General features: G+C 35.5%; 1 long non-coding RNA gene and 1 pseudogene across 1 annotated transcript in view; one reads left to right on the top strand and one right to left on the bottom strand.

Moving 5' to 3' along the window:
* Positions 1–688: 688 nt before the first annotated feature.
* LOC141517524 (RELT-like protein 1 pseudogene) lies at positions 689–1,779 on the bottom strand (annotated as a pseudogene).
* Positions 1,780–10,298: 8,519 nt separating this feature from the next.
* The window catches only part of LOC141516069 (uncharacterized), a 50,098-nt gene continuing 39,156 nt past the window's right edge, over positions 10,299–21,240 (top strand). Inside the window, exons 1-2 of the long non-coding RNA XR_012476603.1 lie at positions 10,299–10,383; positions 17,731–17,838. This is a non-coding gene — a long non-coding RNA (uncharacterized LOC141516069). The remainder of the gene's footprint in view (positions 10,384–17,730; positions 17,839–21,240) is intronic.

Raw genomic sequence — 21,240 nt, 5'->3', positions numbered from 1 at the left:
ATAAGGCAAAATTAAATCTACCAGTCATCTGAAAGACTGGTAAAATCTTAACTTTATAAGTAAGATTTAGGGAAAAAAAAATGATATTTACATTAATACTTAAAAAGCCCATTGACACAGAGGTGTTCTTTTTGGAAGCTGATGCTGTTTTTCCTTCTTTTTGAAAAAATTACTTTCAGGAGAGTGATAAGAGATCTGGGAACACTCAAACCTAAAAAATACCCAAAGTAATGATAGGTTTTGTCTGATTCTTTCCATCACTGTTCCTCCCAGACTGTCAACCATGAACTCAAGGCTTTATAAGCAACATCACATGAATGCTTATCAAAACCTAGTGGCTGCTATCATCTATACTATGAAAAAAGCTTGGAAGACAGGTTTCTCATATTACCATTGGAGGTTTGATTGGGCCTTAGGCTAACAAAACAATTACATTTTGACTGATGCCTTGAAGCCATTTTTTAATTATTAAAGTAAGATTGTTGTCAAATTTAAGTCCCTCCTAAAAGGAAGTCACTGGTAATCTAGGGATGAAACGTGATTATGATGAAGGTGGGAAGGAGAGCATCGACATCACTGCCTATCACTTTTATGACAGTGAAACTGGTGATGCCCCTTCCCAAGCCAAAAAATAAGAGAGGAAAAATGGGGTGGCGTTAAGAATGAGACACAAAGAAGAAAAAAAGCATGATCTCAAACCGGACATTAATATTCCCACTGTACATAGATGTTGCTGCAATAAGAAAATTCGAGTTCTGTACACAAGGGCAAAAGAAGAGGCTTTTAAAGTTAAAATGCTACCAAAATCTTGCCTTTCCTCAACAATGTAGAAACTTTCCATAAGGCACAAGAGGCAAACCCTGCTAAAGCAATGATGTTCCATTTTTGCAGTCTTAGACACACAGCCAGGGCAGAAATGGTACAAAAGATTGAAGAAAACATTTCCTTGCGCTTTGCACATCTCCCAATTTTCAGTCTCCTTAAAACTTCAGGTAAATCTCCTCTTCCTATTCAGTGCCGCTTTCTTCTTTTTTCGCAGGAGTAGCAGGGGCCTCACTACTGACGCTGTCGGCATCACTCACAGACTTCAAACTTCTCTGTTCTTTGACTTTGACCGCGGATTCCACCTTGGTAACTCGGAGCCTGCCAACAGAAAAAACTGTCACTTCTCCTTGGCGCCGACTGCGTCTCCCTTTGGGTTTCTTGCCTGGTTTTTTGAAGCGTTTCCATTTGTGCCTGCAGCGCCGGCAGACAGCTCCTTCAGCCGTCCTTCCACAGGTGTGCTTTTCTGGGCTGCTTCGTGGCGACCAGGGATCTGAACTCACAGGTAGACTTTCCGCGGTACTTGGAGTCAAAGAGCTTTCCGTATCACAGACGCTGTTCTCTACCACCACGGCCTTTAACACATCGGCATCGGCTTCCTCCATCTGTGCAGCGGCATCACCGTCTTCCATTCTGATTTTAGCCAATTCTATCTTTCCCACCTTTTCGTCACTATCTTGTTCAGCTTCTGTGGTGCACCGATACCCCTTCTTCTTAAGCAGGTGGCAGATAAAGACTCCCACAAGTCCGATGCTGAAGAAAACTGGAACTAGGACCGCAGTCAGATATTCTGGGAGTTCGTTCTCATCCTTGTTTGGAGGAGATGGTGTGGTCCCTCCATTGGAAGAAGCCAGGCCGGAGGCCGCCTCCAATGCAAGAGGCAGCTGGTAGCGGTCCGAGCTGCCCCAGGGGCCCGGGCTTGTGGCGAGGAGGGGGGAAGCCATCGGCGCTTGCCCTCGAGCTTCTGCCCGGGGCTGCCAGGTCCCCAGTGCCAGCGGCTCTCGGACTGTCGGAGGCACAGCCAGCCTCTTTCCTCACTCTCCGCTTTTCATCCCCAGATATTGATTTATTTTTATTTAATTTTTTAAATTTAAGGCAATGGGCTTAAGCGACTTGCCCAAGGCCACACAGCTAGGCAATTAAGGATCTGAGATCGGACTTGACCTCAAGTCCTCCTGACTCCAGGGCTGTGCTCTATCCACTGCGCTACCTAGCTGCCCCAGAGATTTATTTTTTTTTAAATCTTTTGCTTCATTCCTTTTAGGTGTACATCATCCCCACCCCCCTTGAATCTTTGCAGTTGTTATAGGGTTAATTTCAGTGGTTACTCTCTTCTTTTGGGGATCTCTATAACTAGAATAATTATTTATATTAATTCAAATTTTGACTTACTCGTCTGTCAGCTTTAAATCATGACTAGGGGCTTAGGGCTGCACGTTTGGGCGGGATGGCTAGCTCTGCTTGCCCTCATCTAGGGTCCCTGGTTTCTTGTCCCGATTTTGACCTCCTGATTCTGAGGTTCAGAGCACCGTATTTTCAGTACCTTCTAAGGTGTGAGTGCTAGGGAATCTTTGAGGTCCTGGATAATTGTGCTGTCCTGGTCTAATCTCTTGTCCTCGACTCTTGGTTCCCAACTTCCTGGGACTTTCAAGGTTTCCATGATGAGGCTTTCTGACCTTCTTTCCTTACAAGGATAGGTTCCAGATGAAGAGCTTGATGGTATGCTACAGATATTCCTGGATTATAGCTGAACCGGTTTATTTGTGCTGGTGCTTTGCTAAAAGTTGCCTTTCCTGTGGCCTTTTGCCTGAGTTATGAAAATTTGGGGTAGAAGTAGTCACTATGGTTTCTCTTTGGATTTCTTCATTATTAAGTTTTCTTCATTATTAATTTCAGCATTATTATTCATTATTCTTCATCATTATTTCTCCATTATTGAGTCATCTGAGACCATTTGGTTTTTGTTGGAGTAGGTGAGTGGGAGTCAGGTAGTCTGTCTCACATTTAGGTAGAATCTTCAGGAGCATGTAGTTAGTTGTTAGGGTGATTATGAGCTTGTCAGCAACAGTCTTTGTATCTGAAAAGGTTCAGCAGTTCCTACTAGAGACTAAGTACAAACTTCACCAATTTCCTTCTTGTTATCGAGGAGATTCTGAGTTATAATAAAATCAGTGTGCCAGAATTTTTAGCTGGGATATGTCCCCTGGTAGCTTGATGTAGAGAGACATTGTTCGGGTGTCATTCTTGGCCTTTATAAGCTGCTGACTAGTAATTATCAATTTTGATTGACAGTTTCATCAGGACTCTATTTTGTAATAAGATTTCTCAACCCCAATATATTAGAATTGTGTTAACTTCAGTCATCAGGAACTTTTGTCTTAAAATAAAATTAGATCATATGAAATGATTGTGTGTTTATGATCACTTCTTGTGGATTTATCTCCAAACACTTGTTCTGCAGAGGAGATAATGGAGGATGTATAATTAGCTTAAGAAGAGAGGAACTTTGAGGAGGTGACTATCAGAACTATTTTCCAATTTACCCTTTAACTTTTCCTTTAACTTCAGCACTCATTTATTAAAATAAAAAAGCCTAGGAATGATTATCTTTTATATTTATGTTAATTGGTGTTTAGATTTGATTATCCTTTCTATAGTAACTGGAAAGACATAATGGGAAAATAATTTGGATTAAGAATGTTAAAAATATAAAGAGAGAGACAGGGTGAATGCTGCCAGTGTCATTAATGAGACTGCAAAAGAGACACCCATCACCTTTCCTGAGACTGTAGAAAGCATTCAGTCAAGTCAGAGTTCATAATATTTTTTCAGGGCAAGTTATTCAATTCAAATGCAATTGTTGACTGCTATACTTACAGACTTAATAATAACTAGCATTCATATAGTGCTTTAAGATTTGTAAAACACTTTGTAAATATATCTTTTTACTCAATAACTCTGGGAGGTAGCTATTATTATGGCCATTTTAGAGATGAGAAACCGAGGCTGACAGAGGTTAAGTGACTTGCCTAGGGTCACATAGCTATTAAATGTCTGAAGTTGTATCTGAACTTAGATCTTTCCGATTCCACTTCCAGTACTTTGTCTACTGAACCAGTAAGCAGGGGTGAATGAGCTCCTTTACAGTCTTTAGCCTACACTTTCTCTTGGAAAAATAATTCTGGAAAGCAAATTTGTTTTGTCAGAATCCTAAAACACATACACAATTCCATCTCTTAGAATTGACTTTATGAAAGATAACTAGTTTATTTTCTCTGACATTATTCATGTAAAACTTGATCCTCATGCTAGGGGAAATCAAATGAACTTATGGCCTTACATGATACTTTAGGGTCATATTGATTGCTAAGATGTTTAAGAAAAAAAAAAGGAAAAACACCTAGATTTTGGATAATAAGCCACCCTTTATGGTTGTTAATTTTGGTGGAAATTAATAATGGACTTTTATCAGATCCTAAATAGCTTAAGAGAAATGTAGCATAAGATTTACTTAATGATGATTTTTAACTTCATATGATTGGAAATTCTGAAATCTGCACTCCTCAACATTCCTGCTAAAATGGAGAATGTTATTATTATTATAAGTAATAATTTATTACAAATAACAATTTCTCTTTTTTGCCTTTGTCCTTTTTTGTTGTTGGTGGTGGTGATGTTCTAGCCAGATACCAAGCTTCACATAATTCATAGTAATAAAGAAAGAAAAATTTCAAATTCTTATCCCCTACTTCAATTATCTCTTTCGTAACTGCATATCATGTCTCATAAAATGATGAACACTTTCCAATTTACTGAAACAGTTGTTCTATAGATAACCAATATGCTTGAGTGACTCAGTACTGACATATCTTCATCATCCCCTAGGAAGAAGAGTATGTGTGTTCGATTGTAGACGCACACACACACATACACACACACACCAGCACACATGAATGGAGGCAGAATGAAGAAATGTGTGGACCGGGCAGAAGAATATGAGCTTTTTTTGCACTCCAAAGACAACGATTATAGATTGTATCACGAGCAGATTTTATTAAAATTGTGACAAATTTTGTAAAATCCTATGTATGGTTCATTAAGAGAATGTTGCCTTAAATTATGATTAATTAGATTAAACTTATGAAAATGTGTTATTTGTTCAAATCAAAAGGGTGGGGAGAGATGATGGATGATGGAAGAGTGTGATAAATGAAGAAAGCAGCTGAACTAAATTGAATGTGTATTCATCCGTTTTCACTTCATAACTAATGATAAATTGAGCATGTCACATTTAACAATACATGTCTGAGCTTAAGCACACAGCTTTAGATCCTGGACTCTAATGTCTTGTGTCAGGTAGTTGAGTCTCTGAGATTGAAATTTTGCTTGTTGGAATCTGGGCAGTTCATTATCTGTCTACCTATTAACCACTGAAAACAAATATGAAAACTCTCCCTGGCTTAAGTTGGAAAGCAAAAAAAAGGCTGGGTACTCAATAAATAATCAGAAAATATAGTAAAAGCTCGCAAAATTTAGGGATTCTCATAAAACTGATTAGGATGATTATGTAGCAGAAGTGGAAAATGCCCAGGCATTCTAGAAAAATCTCTCTCAAATGTGGTCATGTTTGCCTTGAGGTGTTAAATAAGGGGGAAAAAAGCAACAAAACAAATTAAAAAATAAACCTCCCTCATATCGACCTTGAAATTTGATACTTAAAACCTAAATAGTTTCTATTAGTTTCCTGAAATCACAGGGGTTTCCTATTTTACTTCCCTCATTTCAAGCTTGATTGTCTCCTTCCAGACTACTCAAAGGACATTAGAAATATAGGGAGGGAATTTGCAAAAGAAATTCCTGGAAAAGTCCTCTTCTTTCTGCTTCTGGTCAACTTGAAATTAAAATTATTCAGGCTTACTTCAGCAAGTTAGTGATGATTTAAAAAGATAATGAAGAATTGTTTTGAAAATTCACTTTTTTGCTGCAAAAATTCAATCTAGTTATGAGATCTGACACAGAGGCAGTATTTCAATAAGCTTTAATTCTTACTGAAATCAGAGCAGGGCAATGGGAAATGAGGGATGTTTCCTGAAAAGGTTACTCCAACCTTTTATTTTATTTCGGTTTATCATTTTTGGAGACCTTTGAAAGCATTTGATTCAGATTCATCTTGAATTGTGGTGAAGGCTTCTAGTCAGCTTTGATTTTTATCTAAATCTCTACAAGCACTACCTCAAAGCCTATTTTAATACTCTTATTTTGACATTTCTAAGAACAATAAGACTTTTAATAACCCGAATCTCATTTGATTGTAGCCTTTCAGAGTCTGTTTATGCCTGGAGAAGAGTAGGTGGGAATTTTGAATGAGGATTCCTTCATTCCTCAGTCAATTAGATGAAACAGATGAACCAAGATATTCTAAAGATGGAAGAAGAAACACAAGTAGTAACTCAAGGAATAAAGAAGCTACACTGTCCATGGGAGGTTGTGGTGACAGGTAGAGTTATTTAGTTTTAATATATTGCCAGCAGGAAAATCTAAGTTAAGGGATGAACTTGAAACTCTGCAAAGGTCTAAACCTGATACAGAGGGTTAAAAATAATGGTAAGTTAAGATTTGTTTGTTTGTTTTTGCAAGGCAATGGGGTTAAGTGACTTGTCCAAGATCACACAGGTAGTAGGTATCAAGTGTCTGAGGCTGGAATTGAACTCAGGTCTTCCTGACTCCAGGACCAGTGCACTACCCACTGTGTCACCTAGTTGCCCCCAAGCTTGTTATAGATGAAAATGTGTGGCAAATATTTTTTGTGAAACCGAGCAATGTACACACATAACAATGCAATAATATTGTCCTATATGGAGCCACAATTCAAGTCACCAAATGATTGCAAGATACTATATGAAGGAGGCAGCAATGTGGCACCAGTTCTGGCATCAGGAGGACCTGAGTCCAAATTTAGCCTCTGACACTTTCTAACTTCTTCATGTGAGGAAAAAAAATATTTCCTACTGGAGCTTTCTGACTTAATTTGGTACAAGAAGAAGGAATGGCAGGGGAGTCAATGGGAAGAGAATGATGATATAAAAATAGGGGGAAAACATAACTAAAGAATTTTTTTTAATTTTTAGGTTTTTTGCAAGGCAATGGGGTCAAGTGGCTTGCCCAAGGCCACACAGCTAGGGAATTAAGTGTCTGAGGCCAGATTTGAACTCAGGTACTCCTGACTCCAGGGCTGGTGCTTCATCCACTGCTTCACTTAGCCACCCCCAACTAAAGCATTTTAAAATCAAACAAAATAGAGCTGCTAGATGTGGAGTTAGGAAGTTGTATGTTCAATCCTTCGTGATTCCATTTGAAGTTTTCTGAGACCCCCAGACAAGTCACAAAAAACCCTGAAAAAATAAATTAAAAACTCTATATAAAAATAAATTCACTATAACATGGAATTCAGCTTATTGTGGCTCCCACTTAGACTCCACACAAGTATTGCTCCTGATATGATAGAAGAATACTATTAATATAATTATCAATCCTCATAACCTTCTACAGAGAAAACAGATATTTTTTCTATATCAAACGTCATGTTATTTCTACTTGTAGACCATTATACACTTTAATACAAGGGACATTTCTTAAAATAGATTGCTTATTATCTTTGGAAAACATCTTTGAGTAGGAGAAAAGATATTTAAATTTACACCACACTATTATTGTTGAATGGAGGAAATTCTGGAAATATCATCTCACTTATTTCTGATAAGAGTATGTTTCATAGCCAAAACCAATTCGTCTGTAAGGCTTCTGTTGGAGAAATATTTACTTGCCTATAGGAAAAAGGCTAAGTGATAAAGTGAAGAAACCTCACTGACCCATCCACATGAAGAGAAAGAACTTTGGAGTATGAACACAGATAAGAATAGCAAAATAGTTTTTTCCCATTCTCATGCATTTTCCCTTTTGTTCTTATTTCTTCTTTCACAACATGAGTAATATGGAAATATGTTTAACATAGTTTTACACGTGTAACCTATATATCAGATTACTTGATATCAAGAGGAGGGGAGAAGGAGAAAAATATGGAACTCAAATTTTTACCAAAAAATGAATAAGAAAACTATCTGTACATGCAATTGCAAGAAAAACTTTAAAAAAGATGGAAAAAAATAAATGCTGCCAAAAAAAGCTGGCTAAGAAAAAACTTCATTGAGATCACAGCAGAAGTTGAAATTGGACTGTGAAAGCTTATTTGCTGATAAAAAGAAGGGAATGATTCTTGTCTAGGAAAAAGGCTGTAGAAAATCTTATGTATGTGATGATGGGCACAACAAAATATTACCGTTTTTGTATAGTTCCAATTTTCCCATTTAATGTACCATCTGTTTTGATGTGTATTTCCCTGTGGGATGTTACTGTATCTTCAAGAGGAAATGGAATTTTGGGAATTACAATTTATTATGTTTTTTAAAAAATTTAATTTCTAACAAATTTTATTTTACAATTCATCATCTTGGGGTTGTGTTTGAGAGAACTGACATTATTAATGGTCATTGTGATGAGACTGAGCTCAGAGAAAAAGGACAAAGAACTTTTTTTTCCTGAGAGAGAGGGTGTGTGTGTGTGTGTGTGTGTGTGTGTGTGTGTGTGTTTGAGAGAGAGAGAAGTTCTTTTCTGAAAGATGAAGTGTGTTATTCCTTACCTTGTGAAGAAGCATCATGATTAGAGTTCTTGAGAAGATATTTTATTTTATTTTTTATTTTTTTAGAGAAGATACTTTAACTTGGCATCCTGAGAAAGCTGAATTGATGGATTTTGTTCTGTGATTGCCTCATATTGATGCTTTGCTTAAATATTTAAATATGCATTTATATTGTTTGATACATTTTTAGTAAATTATATAGTATATAAGATCAATATTTTTTTCTAAACATAAAATTGGATTTCATGTAGAAAGAGATGAATGCAAGCTTATTGGAAAGAGATATCTCTGGCTTAATAATCAAAATTAAACTAGGGGTTCAAAGGTTATTAATTAGTGGTTTATTTAAATTTTATTTTTAATTTATGAAATAAAATAACAGTAGAATTTTTCATAACAGTAGAATTAAAAATATTGCATCTTAATCTATTATGCAAATATATTATGTACAATTTGCTATTTCTTTAAAATTATAATGAATAATATAAATTAAATTATAATGAAAAATTGTGTAATTTTCCCCCATTTTTTCTTACCTTTCTCCACTTAGAGATGGTTACCTTTAGATACAAATATATATCTATGTAAAGTCATTCTATACATTTATTTATCCATTCTTTCTTTGGATGCAGATAGCATCTTCCTCCATAGGTCCTTTTTGTTAATTTGGTCAAAAACGGCTTAGTAACTAAAAGTTGTTTTTAGAATTTAATGAGATGATATCCCTGATTACCTTTGAACCAGGAATAATTAATAAAGTAATCAATGAAGAAATGAGACAAAATCTGATGAGTTGCATAAACTTCATATCATATAGGTTACACATGGGGGGTAAGTTAAACCCTTCTCTATTTGTAATAATACTGATAATTATTATAATATCAGTATTGTGCAACTATGAATCATGGACAACTATGATCTCCAAGAAATGGAAAGGTGGATGTATGATGGATCACAACACATACCAAATGAGGAGCTACAAATAAAAACTAAAGGATACCATCAAATAAATGCATGTTCTGAAAAGTAGATAGAAGATAAGAGCAAGTTATAACCAAGAGATTGCCTAAATGTTCCACTGATATAATTAGTGTTAACTATGCATATAACCATAGTAGGATGCAATTGGCCTGGGATCCTCATCCACTCCTCCATTAAGGGTCCTTTCTCAGTTCCATTTTCTCTTAAGGAGTCAGACTTTAAAAAATTTCACTTTTTAACCCTGCACACTTCCACGCAAGAGCCTTGGGGAAAAGCACTTTAAGTATAGTTTTGGTTAATGTAAATGATTTGGAATGGCAAGTAGAATGGTAGTTTATGTAGAATGTAATCAAGAATACTACTTCTATTTATTTTCACCACCAAAAAAAAAAAGTTAAAAACACAAAAAACTCACAAGTGTGTCTGTGTCAAAAAAGTTTAAACAAGCAGCAATAACTTATAATCTTCTAGGAGACTGATGTTTAATATATTATTTCATGAAAATTGTTGAATCACATTTGACTGCCTTGGTTCTGAATTGGCATGTTAGACCAGAGATTGGGTCCATCCTCTTGCTAGGGTTCTTCTCTAATAAAAACACTGCAGTAGTTGTGAAGTAGATCCTGAAATACAGCCCACTCTGACTGAGGACCCAGGAGTTTCTAACATCTTGTACTCACAAGGTTGCCTCCGGGGCTAGAAACATCCATTTCATGATTGTTGCTAACTCACTTATATATCAGAAGAGTTCTGGAAGCTAGGGTTTTGTGACATAGTCACAAACTCATCTAGGCAAGAACAGGTATTGACTGCCATAATGGAGGAGGACACAGCTTCTACTTTTCTCCTTCAGACAACAACTCGAAGAATTTTACCTTCAGTAGGTGAGAAGTGAGGGAGTTGTCAGAGGAGAGTCATTCCCTCTAAGGGGAATGCAGTCTTGCTGGGGTGGATTAGGGGCAAGTTACCACTCCGGGGTTTATCACATTGTCTTCAAATGATCAGCCCTTCAACCATAGACGTCAAGAAGGTTCTTAGTATGTTGGGTAGATTTTTTTCTGTTGAAGTTATGTAAAGAGGTGAACAAGAGTCCCACAGGATGAGCAGATGAGTGTAGGTTTTCATTGTTACAAGGAATTAATTAATTGACAGTAATTCACCATCAATAATTTTTCCAGTTATTGTGTTAAGCACTAGAGAACCAAAGCAAAAATGATACAGTCTTTATTCTCAAGGATCTTACATTCTATTGAGAGAGATAACATCCATATGAATATCAAAAGTAAATAATTCCTTGCTTTTTGTAGACTGAAACAGACCTTCTCCTACCTTCTTGCTAGACATCTGGGCATTACAGACTGGGGTGAACTTATGCCTCCTCATTAGGCAGTTACATCTCTCTGAGGTTATCATATAGCCAGTTTTTGCTTCTGGGCTTCTGGATAAGGACAAATCATTTCCTGCCTCCTTCCTTTGCTAGGCTTCCCATCTAGAGAGAAGCAAGAGTCATAACTCCACCAAGTGCATCCTATTTCAGAACTAAAGGGCAAGGTCAAGCAATTGAGGGATGTGCTGACACAAATCATTGACCTTGAACCTTCTAAACCCCTGTCCTCATCACTAGGCCTTATTATTGCTCTGCCTAGATTAATTAAACAATGGTTAGCATATTTCACCACCCTTTCCCATTCTTGTGATACAGAATCCTGGAATAAAATTATTTCTTCTGCATCACATTCCCATCCCTTTCATCCTATCTCCTCTCTTCAATATATATACCCCCTTCTGCTGAGCTTTCTGGAATTTTTGTGGTGGTTCATTCATTTCAGTCATGTACCATTCTTTTTGATTTCATTTGCTATTTTCCTGGCAAAGATACTGGAGTGATTTACCATTTCCTTCTCCAACTCATTTTACAGATGAAGAGACTGAACAAAGATTAAATGACTTACCCAGGATCACACAGATAGAAAATATCTGAGGTCAGATTTAAACTCAAGCCTTCTCAACTCTGAGTCCTATTCTCTATTCAATGCTTTCTGGAATATTTAATAATTTTAAACTCTTCTTGAACTTCTTCCTTTCATACTCTTTATTTTAGCATTTATGAAAGACCTGCTTCACTCCTGATAACAGCACTTCAATTTCTATGTGCATCTCATTCATACCTCTTAACCACTACTTTTGGTGAGTTAGAATACTTCTTGCTCCCCATTGCATTTTCAAAACTCTCCCTTTCCAACCATCATTCATTCAGCAAAATCTCTGAGATGAATTTAGCCCAAATTTATTATTCCAAACCAGCTTCTAGTAGCCATTATTTACTGACCCCTCAAGATATTTTCTTCTTTTCTCAGTGAGTTCAGTGACTGACTTACAGTCTTTCCCATCTTATTTCCTTCCATTGATTCAATGTATAACATATATATATATATATATATATATATATATGTATATTTACACACACATGTAAACCTCTCTCTCTCTCTCTCTCTCTCTCTCTCTCTCTCTCTCATCTCTCTCTCATCCATCTGGCTATAACATGTACTTTAACTTCTCAGTTTCTCAATTATCTCATTTCCCATAGCTTACTCCTCCCCATTATCTCAATAACATCCAGGAATGGTTATATGTTTGCTCATACTATTTGGCTTCTATATTCAAGAACTCTGAAATTCCTTTTTTGGACTATAATCTTCTCAACTCTCCCTATGTCTCAATCTTCCTTTTCCTGCTTTCTCATCATGCCCTTGACTCTCTTTATCCCTTAGTATCACCCCAAGTCTAGTTCAATCCTATTATCTATACTAGAAGTCCCTTACTCTCTTGTCTTGCTGACAATCATACTTTGCCAAACAAAGCCCATTGCTAGATTACTTTTATCATTTACCTCCTTAACCCTGCTCATGTACTGCTGAATGGAACTATCAGAAGTAATGAAATTGGGTTGTTACAAATATTTTGGTGGATATGGAAATTTTCTTCTTATCAATGACTTTAGGGAACAAACTTAGTAATGGAATCTCTGGGTCAAAGTATATTCATATTTATTGATTTATTTACTTATTTTTAAATTAATTCCTTAAATAAGTCAATTTATTCATACTTCACCAAAAATAAACTAGTGTACCTATCTTCATATAAACTCTCCAACACTGACCACTTCCATATTTTGATATCTTTGGCAGTTAGTAGGATGTGAGATGAAACCTTAGGTTTGTTTTGCTTTTCATTTCTCTTATTGGGTTATTAATACTTCACAATCCTTCTTTTTAAGAACTACTTGTTTATATCTTTTAATCACTTATCTTTTTTTTTACAGGATGACTTTTGGTTCTCATCCATCTCTCCTTCTCTCATATCTATCTGCTAATTGTTTTAAAAAAATTTTAATTTATTTATTTATATTATTTATTTTATAGATTTTTTATATTTATATTTATTTATATTATTTTATTTATTTAAGGTGATGGGATTAAGTGACTTGTCCAAGGTCACATAGGTAATTATTAAGTGTCTAAAGCTGAATTTGGACTCAGGTCCTCCTGACTCCAGGGCCGCTGCTCTATCCACTGCGCTACCTAACTGCTCCATCTGCCCAAACCCTTATCAAAGAAATCTACAAAGAAATTTTCCCTATTTAATTGCTTCCCTTTTATCCTAGGTGTCTTAATTTTATTTGTGAAAAATTTGTTTCATGTAATCTGTTTTATCTTCTGTAATTAACTCTATTTCTTGTTTCATTAAAAAATATATATCTCCTTTGTTGTGAGAACTATATAATTTGATTTATTGGCATGTTCTTTTATTAAGGTTAAATACCCATTTTGAATTTATTATAGAATAGAATATAAGTAGTTGGTCTAAGCATAATTTCTGCCAGACTACTTTCCAGGTTTTTCAGCAGTTTTTCTCATAAAAGGAATTCTTTCCGAAACAATGAAGATTTTTTTTTTTTTGAGGGGAGGGTTTATTTATTGAATAATGGGTAATTGTTCCATTGCTTCAAATTCTCCCTTATCTAGTATCCAGTCTATTCTAAAGATCTATCTCTATTTTTAAAATTAATATCAGGCAGTTTTTATGATTTTTGCTATATAAAATAATCAAAAATCTGGAAATACTCTTCCCCCTTCATTTTATTTTACTTCTTTGATTTAAATCTTTTAATTTTTCCACATGAATTTCAATATTATCTTATCTAATCCTATAACGAATTCTATAAAATATTAAATCCAAATGAAAAGTTATCCCCTCAGGAAGTATATTACCTTAGAAAACCACAAATGAATATTATTTATGTTGTACTATATTTTATTAAGCTTTTTCTGGTTACTTTATCAAGTTTTAGACCACATAGAATTTTTCAGACAGCAGTTTAAAATCTCTGCTATAAAGTATCCCTTTGATAGTTTGTCATATTATTAAAATTATGAATTCATTTTGCTAATATTGTAATTTCTATTATATTCATATAGCTCAAACCTCAAAACCTGATATTCTATCAGGTAACTAATTTGTTATTTATTTCTTTAAGGATTATGTAAATACTCTGTGTGCAGTTCATTACTTTAAAAATACATTTATTCCTTTTTTTATCATTCTTAAAATTTTTTTTTGTTTTAAATTTTGTCCCTCTTTCCATGTCTCCCTTGAGAAGGCAAGCAATGTATCAATTTATATATATATATATATGTATATATATGTATATGTATCTGTATATATGACATCATTGAAAACATTAGCCACGTCACAAAAAAAGTAAGAAAAAGAAAGTGAAAAATTATATTTCAGAATCGTCTTACATCATTGTATTGATTCAAATAGCGGTTTTCACAGCTAATCCTCATTATAACATTGCTGTTACTTTGTGTAAAATTTTCCTAGTTTTGCTCACTTCATTTGACATTAATTTATCTAGGTCTTGTTATGTTTTATCTGAAATCTTCCCACTCCTTATTTCTTATAGCCCAATACTATTTTGTCAGAACATTAGTTGTTTTTTTTTTTTTTTTTAGGTTTTTGCAAAGCAAATGGGGTTATTAAGTGGCTTGTACAAGGTCACACAGCTAGGTAAGTGTCTGAGACCGGATTTGAACTCAGGTACTCCTGACTCCAGGGCCAGTGCTCTATCCACTGTGCCACTTAGCTGCCCCAGAACATTAGTTTTTAAACAAATACCTGACAGTTTGGATAGAATCTGCTATATAAAATATATGAAGTCTGGAAATGCATTTCCCCCTTCATTTATATTTATCTCTATAATCTAGATATTTTTCTTTTCCAAATGAATTTCTTTATTATCTAATTCTATAAAGCAGTGGTATTCAGTTCAAATAGAAACATATCCCTTCAGGAAGCATATTAACTTAGAAAACTACAAATCAGCATCATTTATATTGCATTGTTCTTTTATTAAATTGTTCAGCTACTCCCCAATTAATAGACATTCCCTGAACATATGACTCATTATTAACCTTTCTTCTCTGCCATTGCCAGTTAGGTCTCTCTTTGTTTCTTTGGTGAGAAATAAGACTGAACATTCAAGTTTTCTCATTCTGCAATTATTTCTACTATTCAAGACATAAATGACACTTTCTCAGGTCTTGTTTTCCTCACTTAAATCATTCAGAAATGTCCTCTTGTGACTCTATGCTTTTGGGGGGTGGCAGTGGGGGGTACAGTCAATCATGGTTGAATGACTTGTTCACCTCCCAAAGTTAGGAGTGTTAAGTGTTTGAGGCAAGATATGAATCCAGGTCCTTCTGACTCCAGGACTGGTGCTCTATCCACTGTTCTACCTAGTTGATTCAGCTCCAAGCTTTTTTTTGTGTGAACCCAACGGAGTCCTCTGCCTTATCAGATCTTAATTCATTTTTCTTGCTTTTGCAATATTTATTCATACACAGTTAAATGCTATGACTGAGTTGGAGGCCATATTTCCTTCTGTTATTTTTTATATTCTGTTGATTTTTAAGTTTATGCTCAAGATCTAACTGACCATGATATCCTTCTGATTTCTTTAGTAAATTAAACTCCCCTGCCCTCCTCATTTCCCTATTGTTCACTTTTTGATTCCTTTTTGATGGTGCTTTTCCAAGGTTCTGTAAGCTCAAAGCTATTTTTGTTTCCTCCTACGTTGGGTAATTCTTTTTTCACTTGTTTCATTATCTGCCCTAAGTGAATATTAAGGGTTTAGGGCTGGAATCAGTTCTGGTGGAGTGCCACTCCACCACTTCACTTTGTTTCTCAGTTCTCTGGGTGAGTTATGTTGTAGAACAGAGTACTCTCTTAGCCAGGTCAAGCTTCTCCCTTTTATTTTAACTTGATGCTGGGAGGGGATGAGTTGTCTATTGTAAGCCTTGGGATCAGCAGTTGAAGTTAAGCCAAATAATTTGAATAGTGTAGGATTGAGAGATTTAGGAGTTAAGGATTAGATTTTTCTGCTTTTATTCCTTCAGATTATTGCTTGGTTAGATATATTTCTTAGATCATGGAGGTAATTAAAATTGTTATATTTCTTGCTCTTTTGGGAAATTTTGAGACATTATGAAGGTTAGAGAAAATATTTAGTTCCATAACTCATTAGACACATGACCCAGGAAACTTCTGCTTATTATATAATGAGAAGATCTATGAGATCATTTTGTTATTCTCTCCTTTGAAACTCTTTTATGTATGTGTGTATATCTGCTTGCTGTATATATGAAATATATACTCTAAGATGCTACTCAAATGACCCAGTAAAGTATGAAGGTGACCTAGAATTCTAAAAAGAATTGTGAAGTACACCTTAGCCAAAAGCATTGAGAGTCTTTGTCTGTTTATCTTTCATCAATGTCTAAGGTCAAACAAATTCAGAGAGACTCAAAGTAATATTACTGAAAGCTGATGGTTTTTGGAGGGGGCCAGAGTTGTTCATGAAGAACATCTCACAGGGTAAGAGTCTTGAAGTGTAATCCAAATAGGTCAAAAGAGAACAGAAGAAATCAATGACATTTGAAGTTTTGAAGAACAAAGGTGTGAGTGTGTGTTTGTATGTTGTATGTGTGTGTGTGCTTATCTATGTGAGAGAGAGAGAGAGATAGACACAGAGGATAAGAGAAGATAAGAAGGAAGACAAATATTGCATTACATTTAAGGACCCCCAAACAGTTTGATTTTTGGTTCTTAAATATCCAGTTTGAACCTTCTCAGGGTCTTCCTTCCATAGGTTTTTGCAGTAAGATAGGACATGACTAGATTTCCCCCCCTGGTATTTGATATCTGGTTGATAGATTTGTGATCAATTAATAGAATATAATGATAGAAATCTTGTAGATATGGAATTATATATATATATATATATATATATATATATATATATATATATATATAAAAAAATCGTTTTTGCAAGGCAGTGGGGTTAAGTGGCTTGCCCAAGGCCATACAGCTAGGTAATTATTAAATCTCTGAGGCTGGATTTGATCTCAAGTCCTCCTGAATCCAGGGCGGGTGCTCTATCCACTGCACCACCTAGTCACCCTTATATGGCATTATATTACTAATCAGATTTTATATTGTATTTAGATACTTAATACCAGAACAATACTTCTATTTCTACCTCCCAAAGGTTAAACTCTATTCTTTAAAGTTTTTGCTTAATCCCTTGGAACAGGAGTCCAGAATTATGGCTATGAAGTAGATTAGGAAGGCTGGGAAGGGGTGTTAATATTCTCAAACAATTAATTTTTTCTCTTCTCCACCCAAGCAAAATGGGGAGGAGGAACCAGTCTTGGTTGTAGTAGTAGTCTTAGAGTGAAATGTAAATGAGTCGTCTTCATTAAAGGTGAGATAACAAGATGGTTTGGTATTTAAGTCTGTGTAATGATTAGAACTTCCTGTAACAGTTATGATGATGATGAGATTAGATGAATTGAACATTCATTCTAGGTTAATTCATATCCTTTTAACTAATTAGAAGAGTTTTTTTTAAAAAAGATTAATAGACTCCATCCACATTTTCTTGGCACTTCTTTCTCCTTTTATAAAGAGCTTCCCTGATGTGAATGAAATTCTGGTCTAGTCTGACTAAGTAGCTCTAATCCTGCCACCAGGCAGGATCTAGGAATCTCTAAGATTATGTAGATAATACCATCACAGAGCTAGAGCAAGAAGGGACTTTAATCTAGTACAACAGATCAAGAAACTGAGGCACAAGAACGTTCAAAAATTTGCTTGTGATCACACAGGGAATCATCAACAGAAGATAGACTCAATGCCAGATCACTTGACTCCAAATTCATCACTTTCTCTACTTGGCCATGTTGTCTTTTCAGTATTCAACCTAACTGTTGGGGGTAAGTGATGTCTGGTTTTATTTCTGAGATCTAGTGACTTAGTCACATATAGTCAATCCTTGAAGTGTATCTATAAACTACCAAAATGACTTAGTAGTTGAGAGAAAAGGAGTGATCACATAGATGGTTTGTCATCCTCTAAGACAAAGGCTATTCTTTATATTTTAATTGAGTTATTTTGACATATAATTATTAATCTGTGATTAAAGCTTGAGGAGAAAAAAGCACATAGGACATCTTGCATAGTCTTTTTTTTTTTTTTTAAGGATTTTGCAAGGCAAATGGGGTTAAGTGGCTTGCCCAAGGCCACACAGCTAGGTAATTATTAAGTGTCTGAGGCCGGATTTGAATCCAGGCACTCCTGACTCCAGGGCCGGTGCTCTATGCACTGTGCCACCTAGCCGTCCCTCTTTTTTTTTGTTTTTTGATACATTATTTCTATTGGAAAAGAATATATGATAAATAAATACAATTCTTTCAGGTATATCTGCTAAGAGGGATTTGAGGTCCTCCCCTCCTTTTTGGAAACAATCATAATACCCTTATTCATGCTTTGGAATAGAAGTCTTGAGAATTATATCTTAAAAGAAGCCACATATGCTGTCATGAATAAGGAGGAAGGAAAGAAATAAACATCTACTAGTACCTACTATTTATTGTTTTACAAATATCTCAATTGATTCTCCTAACAATTTTGTGAGATATGTGTTATTATTATTATTATTATTCCAATTTTGTAGTTGACGAAACTGAGGTGAATGGAACCTCAGTGACTTGTCAGGGTCACTCAACTAGGCCATGTTTCTAATTACAGGTCCTATATTCTATCTATTACATCACCCTGGAGTCTAGGAGTCAGTATAAGGAGGATTTAAATTATATTTCCAACATATTTCCAAGACATTGGTAGGACTTCCCTAAAACAAAGAAACCATAGTTTTCCAAAACATAACAAAACAGAATATGTTGAAATGTAAGCAGAGGCACAAATGTTGTTCATGTAGCTCCTGGGTATCAAGAGATCACCAAAAATTATGCAAAGATTTTCAGCAGAAACCCTTATATTCTGAATGTATCTACACCTCCAGACTGAGTTCTAATCACTGATGGATCACTCACTGGTTATGTGTCCTCAGATCAATTAGCATGGAGGTACCCCATATTTGGAAGATTTCCTGTTTTTCTGTACCACATTGGGGGATGCATTTTCCAGTTGTCTGCAGAGCCAGAACAGTCAGTGTCTTTAAAAACCGCCAGATCAGGATATTCTATATTTTTTCCCTTTATGAAGCTCTGAGAGGGTGAGTGAGGGAATGACTTCCTTCTCCTCCTCTCTCCTTTTAACCTGTGATCCTGAGCATCAGACTAGGAGTGGTGTTTTGGTTTGCTTCATTTATCTTTTAAGGTTCTAGGTGCTATTGATGGAAGCTCCATTGGATCTGAGAACTGGAACCATTTTAATTTTGGAGGCCGGATTCTAGCCCAAATATAGAGCTAACCAACCATGCAGGGAAACCTTGAGAAGCCATGGGGCCTGTGATTGGAGCACAATGATGGGTTTGGACCTGGAACTCGGGGTTGTGATATACAGAAAATGAGCTAAGTCATGAACCTGATCCCCTTTCCAATGTCAAAGTTAGGAGGTAGTAGAGGGGATGGGGGGGCATTATTCCTCCAGGTATTGGATTGATGTTTATGATGATGATATTTTAAAAATATATTTATTTGATTTTTAATTTATGGAATTTATACATAGTATAATTAAAAACATGATTGTACATACAAATTCAAATTTATTAGGTACATTATAGTTTCCTTTTAAATATATAATAAAGTTATCATGCAAATTTCTTTTTTTTCCCTCTGTGCTCATTCCTATCCTATTTATTTAGTGACTTGATAATAAATTCATGCCTTGGCATCTATCACCAGAAGAGAAGATACTAAAGTAATTTGGGGCAGGACCTAGGATGAGAATTGGGGTGTTGGGATGAAGGAAGAAGGTTGGAATCTTCCTTCCAACCTAGCATTCTAACCATATCTTTCTAAATTCCTTTGCCTAATCATCTCTTTCATCAAAATAAAAAGGAGATGGGCAGACAGGTCTGATATGACCACCTGATTGCTTTGACTAGACAAGCACTTTAATTGAGTGAAAGTAGGGGAAGGGTATAGCTAATTTGTTTTTAAATGGAAAATACCTATTCCCATTCAGCAGCCATCCTTTTATTGTAATTAGTTAATGGATAACATCTAAAGATAGAAAGATTTGGATTCAGTAAGTGTTCCAAAAGCTTTTGGAGAAGAAATCAGGACAATTTTTTGAGAGCATACCATTTTTCATGAAATCTTTAGTATTTCTCATTCCTGGCATGATTGGGAATACTGCTTTGAATATTCTTCTAAGAGCTAATTTCATATCTCTTTTGGAGGAAAGCAAAAGAAGGAAGTACAAAATGAAGACAGGACAGTATTCAGTCTGTAGTGGCCCACTGGGGGTCAGTGTTTTCTGGTGGATATAAGGTTCCTAGGACCTATCTATTTGGGTCCTTGGAAGCTGGTACAGTACATCAAAAGAACATTTCTTTCTTCCTCCATCCTAGGGAGAATAAAGAGGCAAAATGTTATAGGAGACAAGATATTAATTAATTCTACAAGAATTAATTTAAGAAGGGCTACAATTTTAAAAAATATTGTGGAAGTTCTATAGTTTGATGAAATTTCTTGCAGGTTACTCTTGTGACTATGCTTGTTGCTCTGCCTTATTTCAAAAACAAGTAACATGTCAATTCTTTTGGGTGTTGTCAAAAATTGAAGGGTGAATTTGAATATAAGGGAACTTTTCTAACTCCTACCACTGTCATCTTGACATGATTCTCTTCTTTGAATTTGCTTTCTCAAATTCATAGCATCTGAAAGGATGGCAAATGGAAGTCAGTGATGGTGGAGGAAGGAAGGTGTGAGTTTTTGAAGTAAGAGGACTGAGAGAGACTCAATGGTGCCTCAATATCCTCTCTGAATGTAAAAGTTATGAAAGGCATATGGGTATATCCTCTGGAGAATTTTATCAGCATTCTATTGTAGTTCTAGCTCTACAATGATAGCAATGTTTTAAATCTGGGGGAGAAACATTTCTGAAAAACTAGAGATATGCTACATTCCTGTTTGCCTATATAGCTGGGACCAGGAGAGATCTGAGTTTCTGTGGGAACTTTCCTATAGGATCAATATACTATTGCCTATTTCTTGAACTATCTTTGAGACTTGGTTGACTTGGGTGACTAAAGACACAGGTTGTTGGCATTACTTCCTGGTCACCTGAGTATAAAGCATCAACAAGGAGATCCAGGAAATTTTTGATGTTTGACTAGTGAATCATGATGGGCAATTTAGGTAAGGGAG

The sequence above is a fragment of the Macrotis lagotis genome, chromosome 3 (genome assembly GCF_037893015.1).
Source record: "Macrotis lagotis isolate mMagLag1 chromosome 3, bilby.v1.9.chrom.fasta, whole genome shotgun sequence".
NCBI classification, from domain to species: Eukaryota; Metazoa; Chordata; class Mammalia; order Peramelemorphia; family Peramelidae; genus Macrotis; species Macrotis lagotis.
The sequence above is the reverse complement of the archived record's forward strand: the minus strand, read 5'-3'. Positions and strand labels throughout refer to the sequence as shown.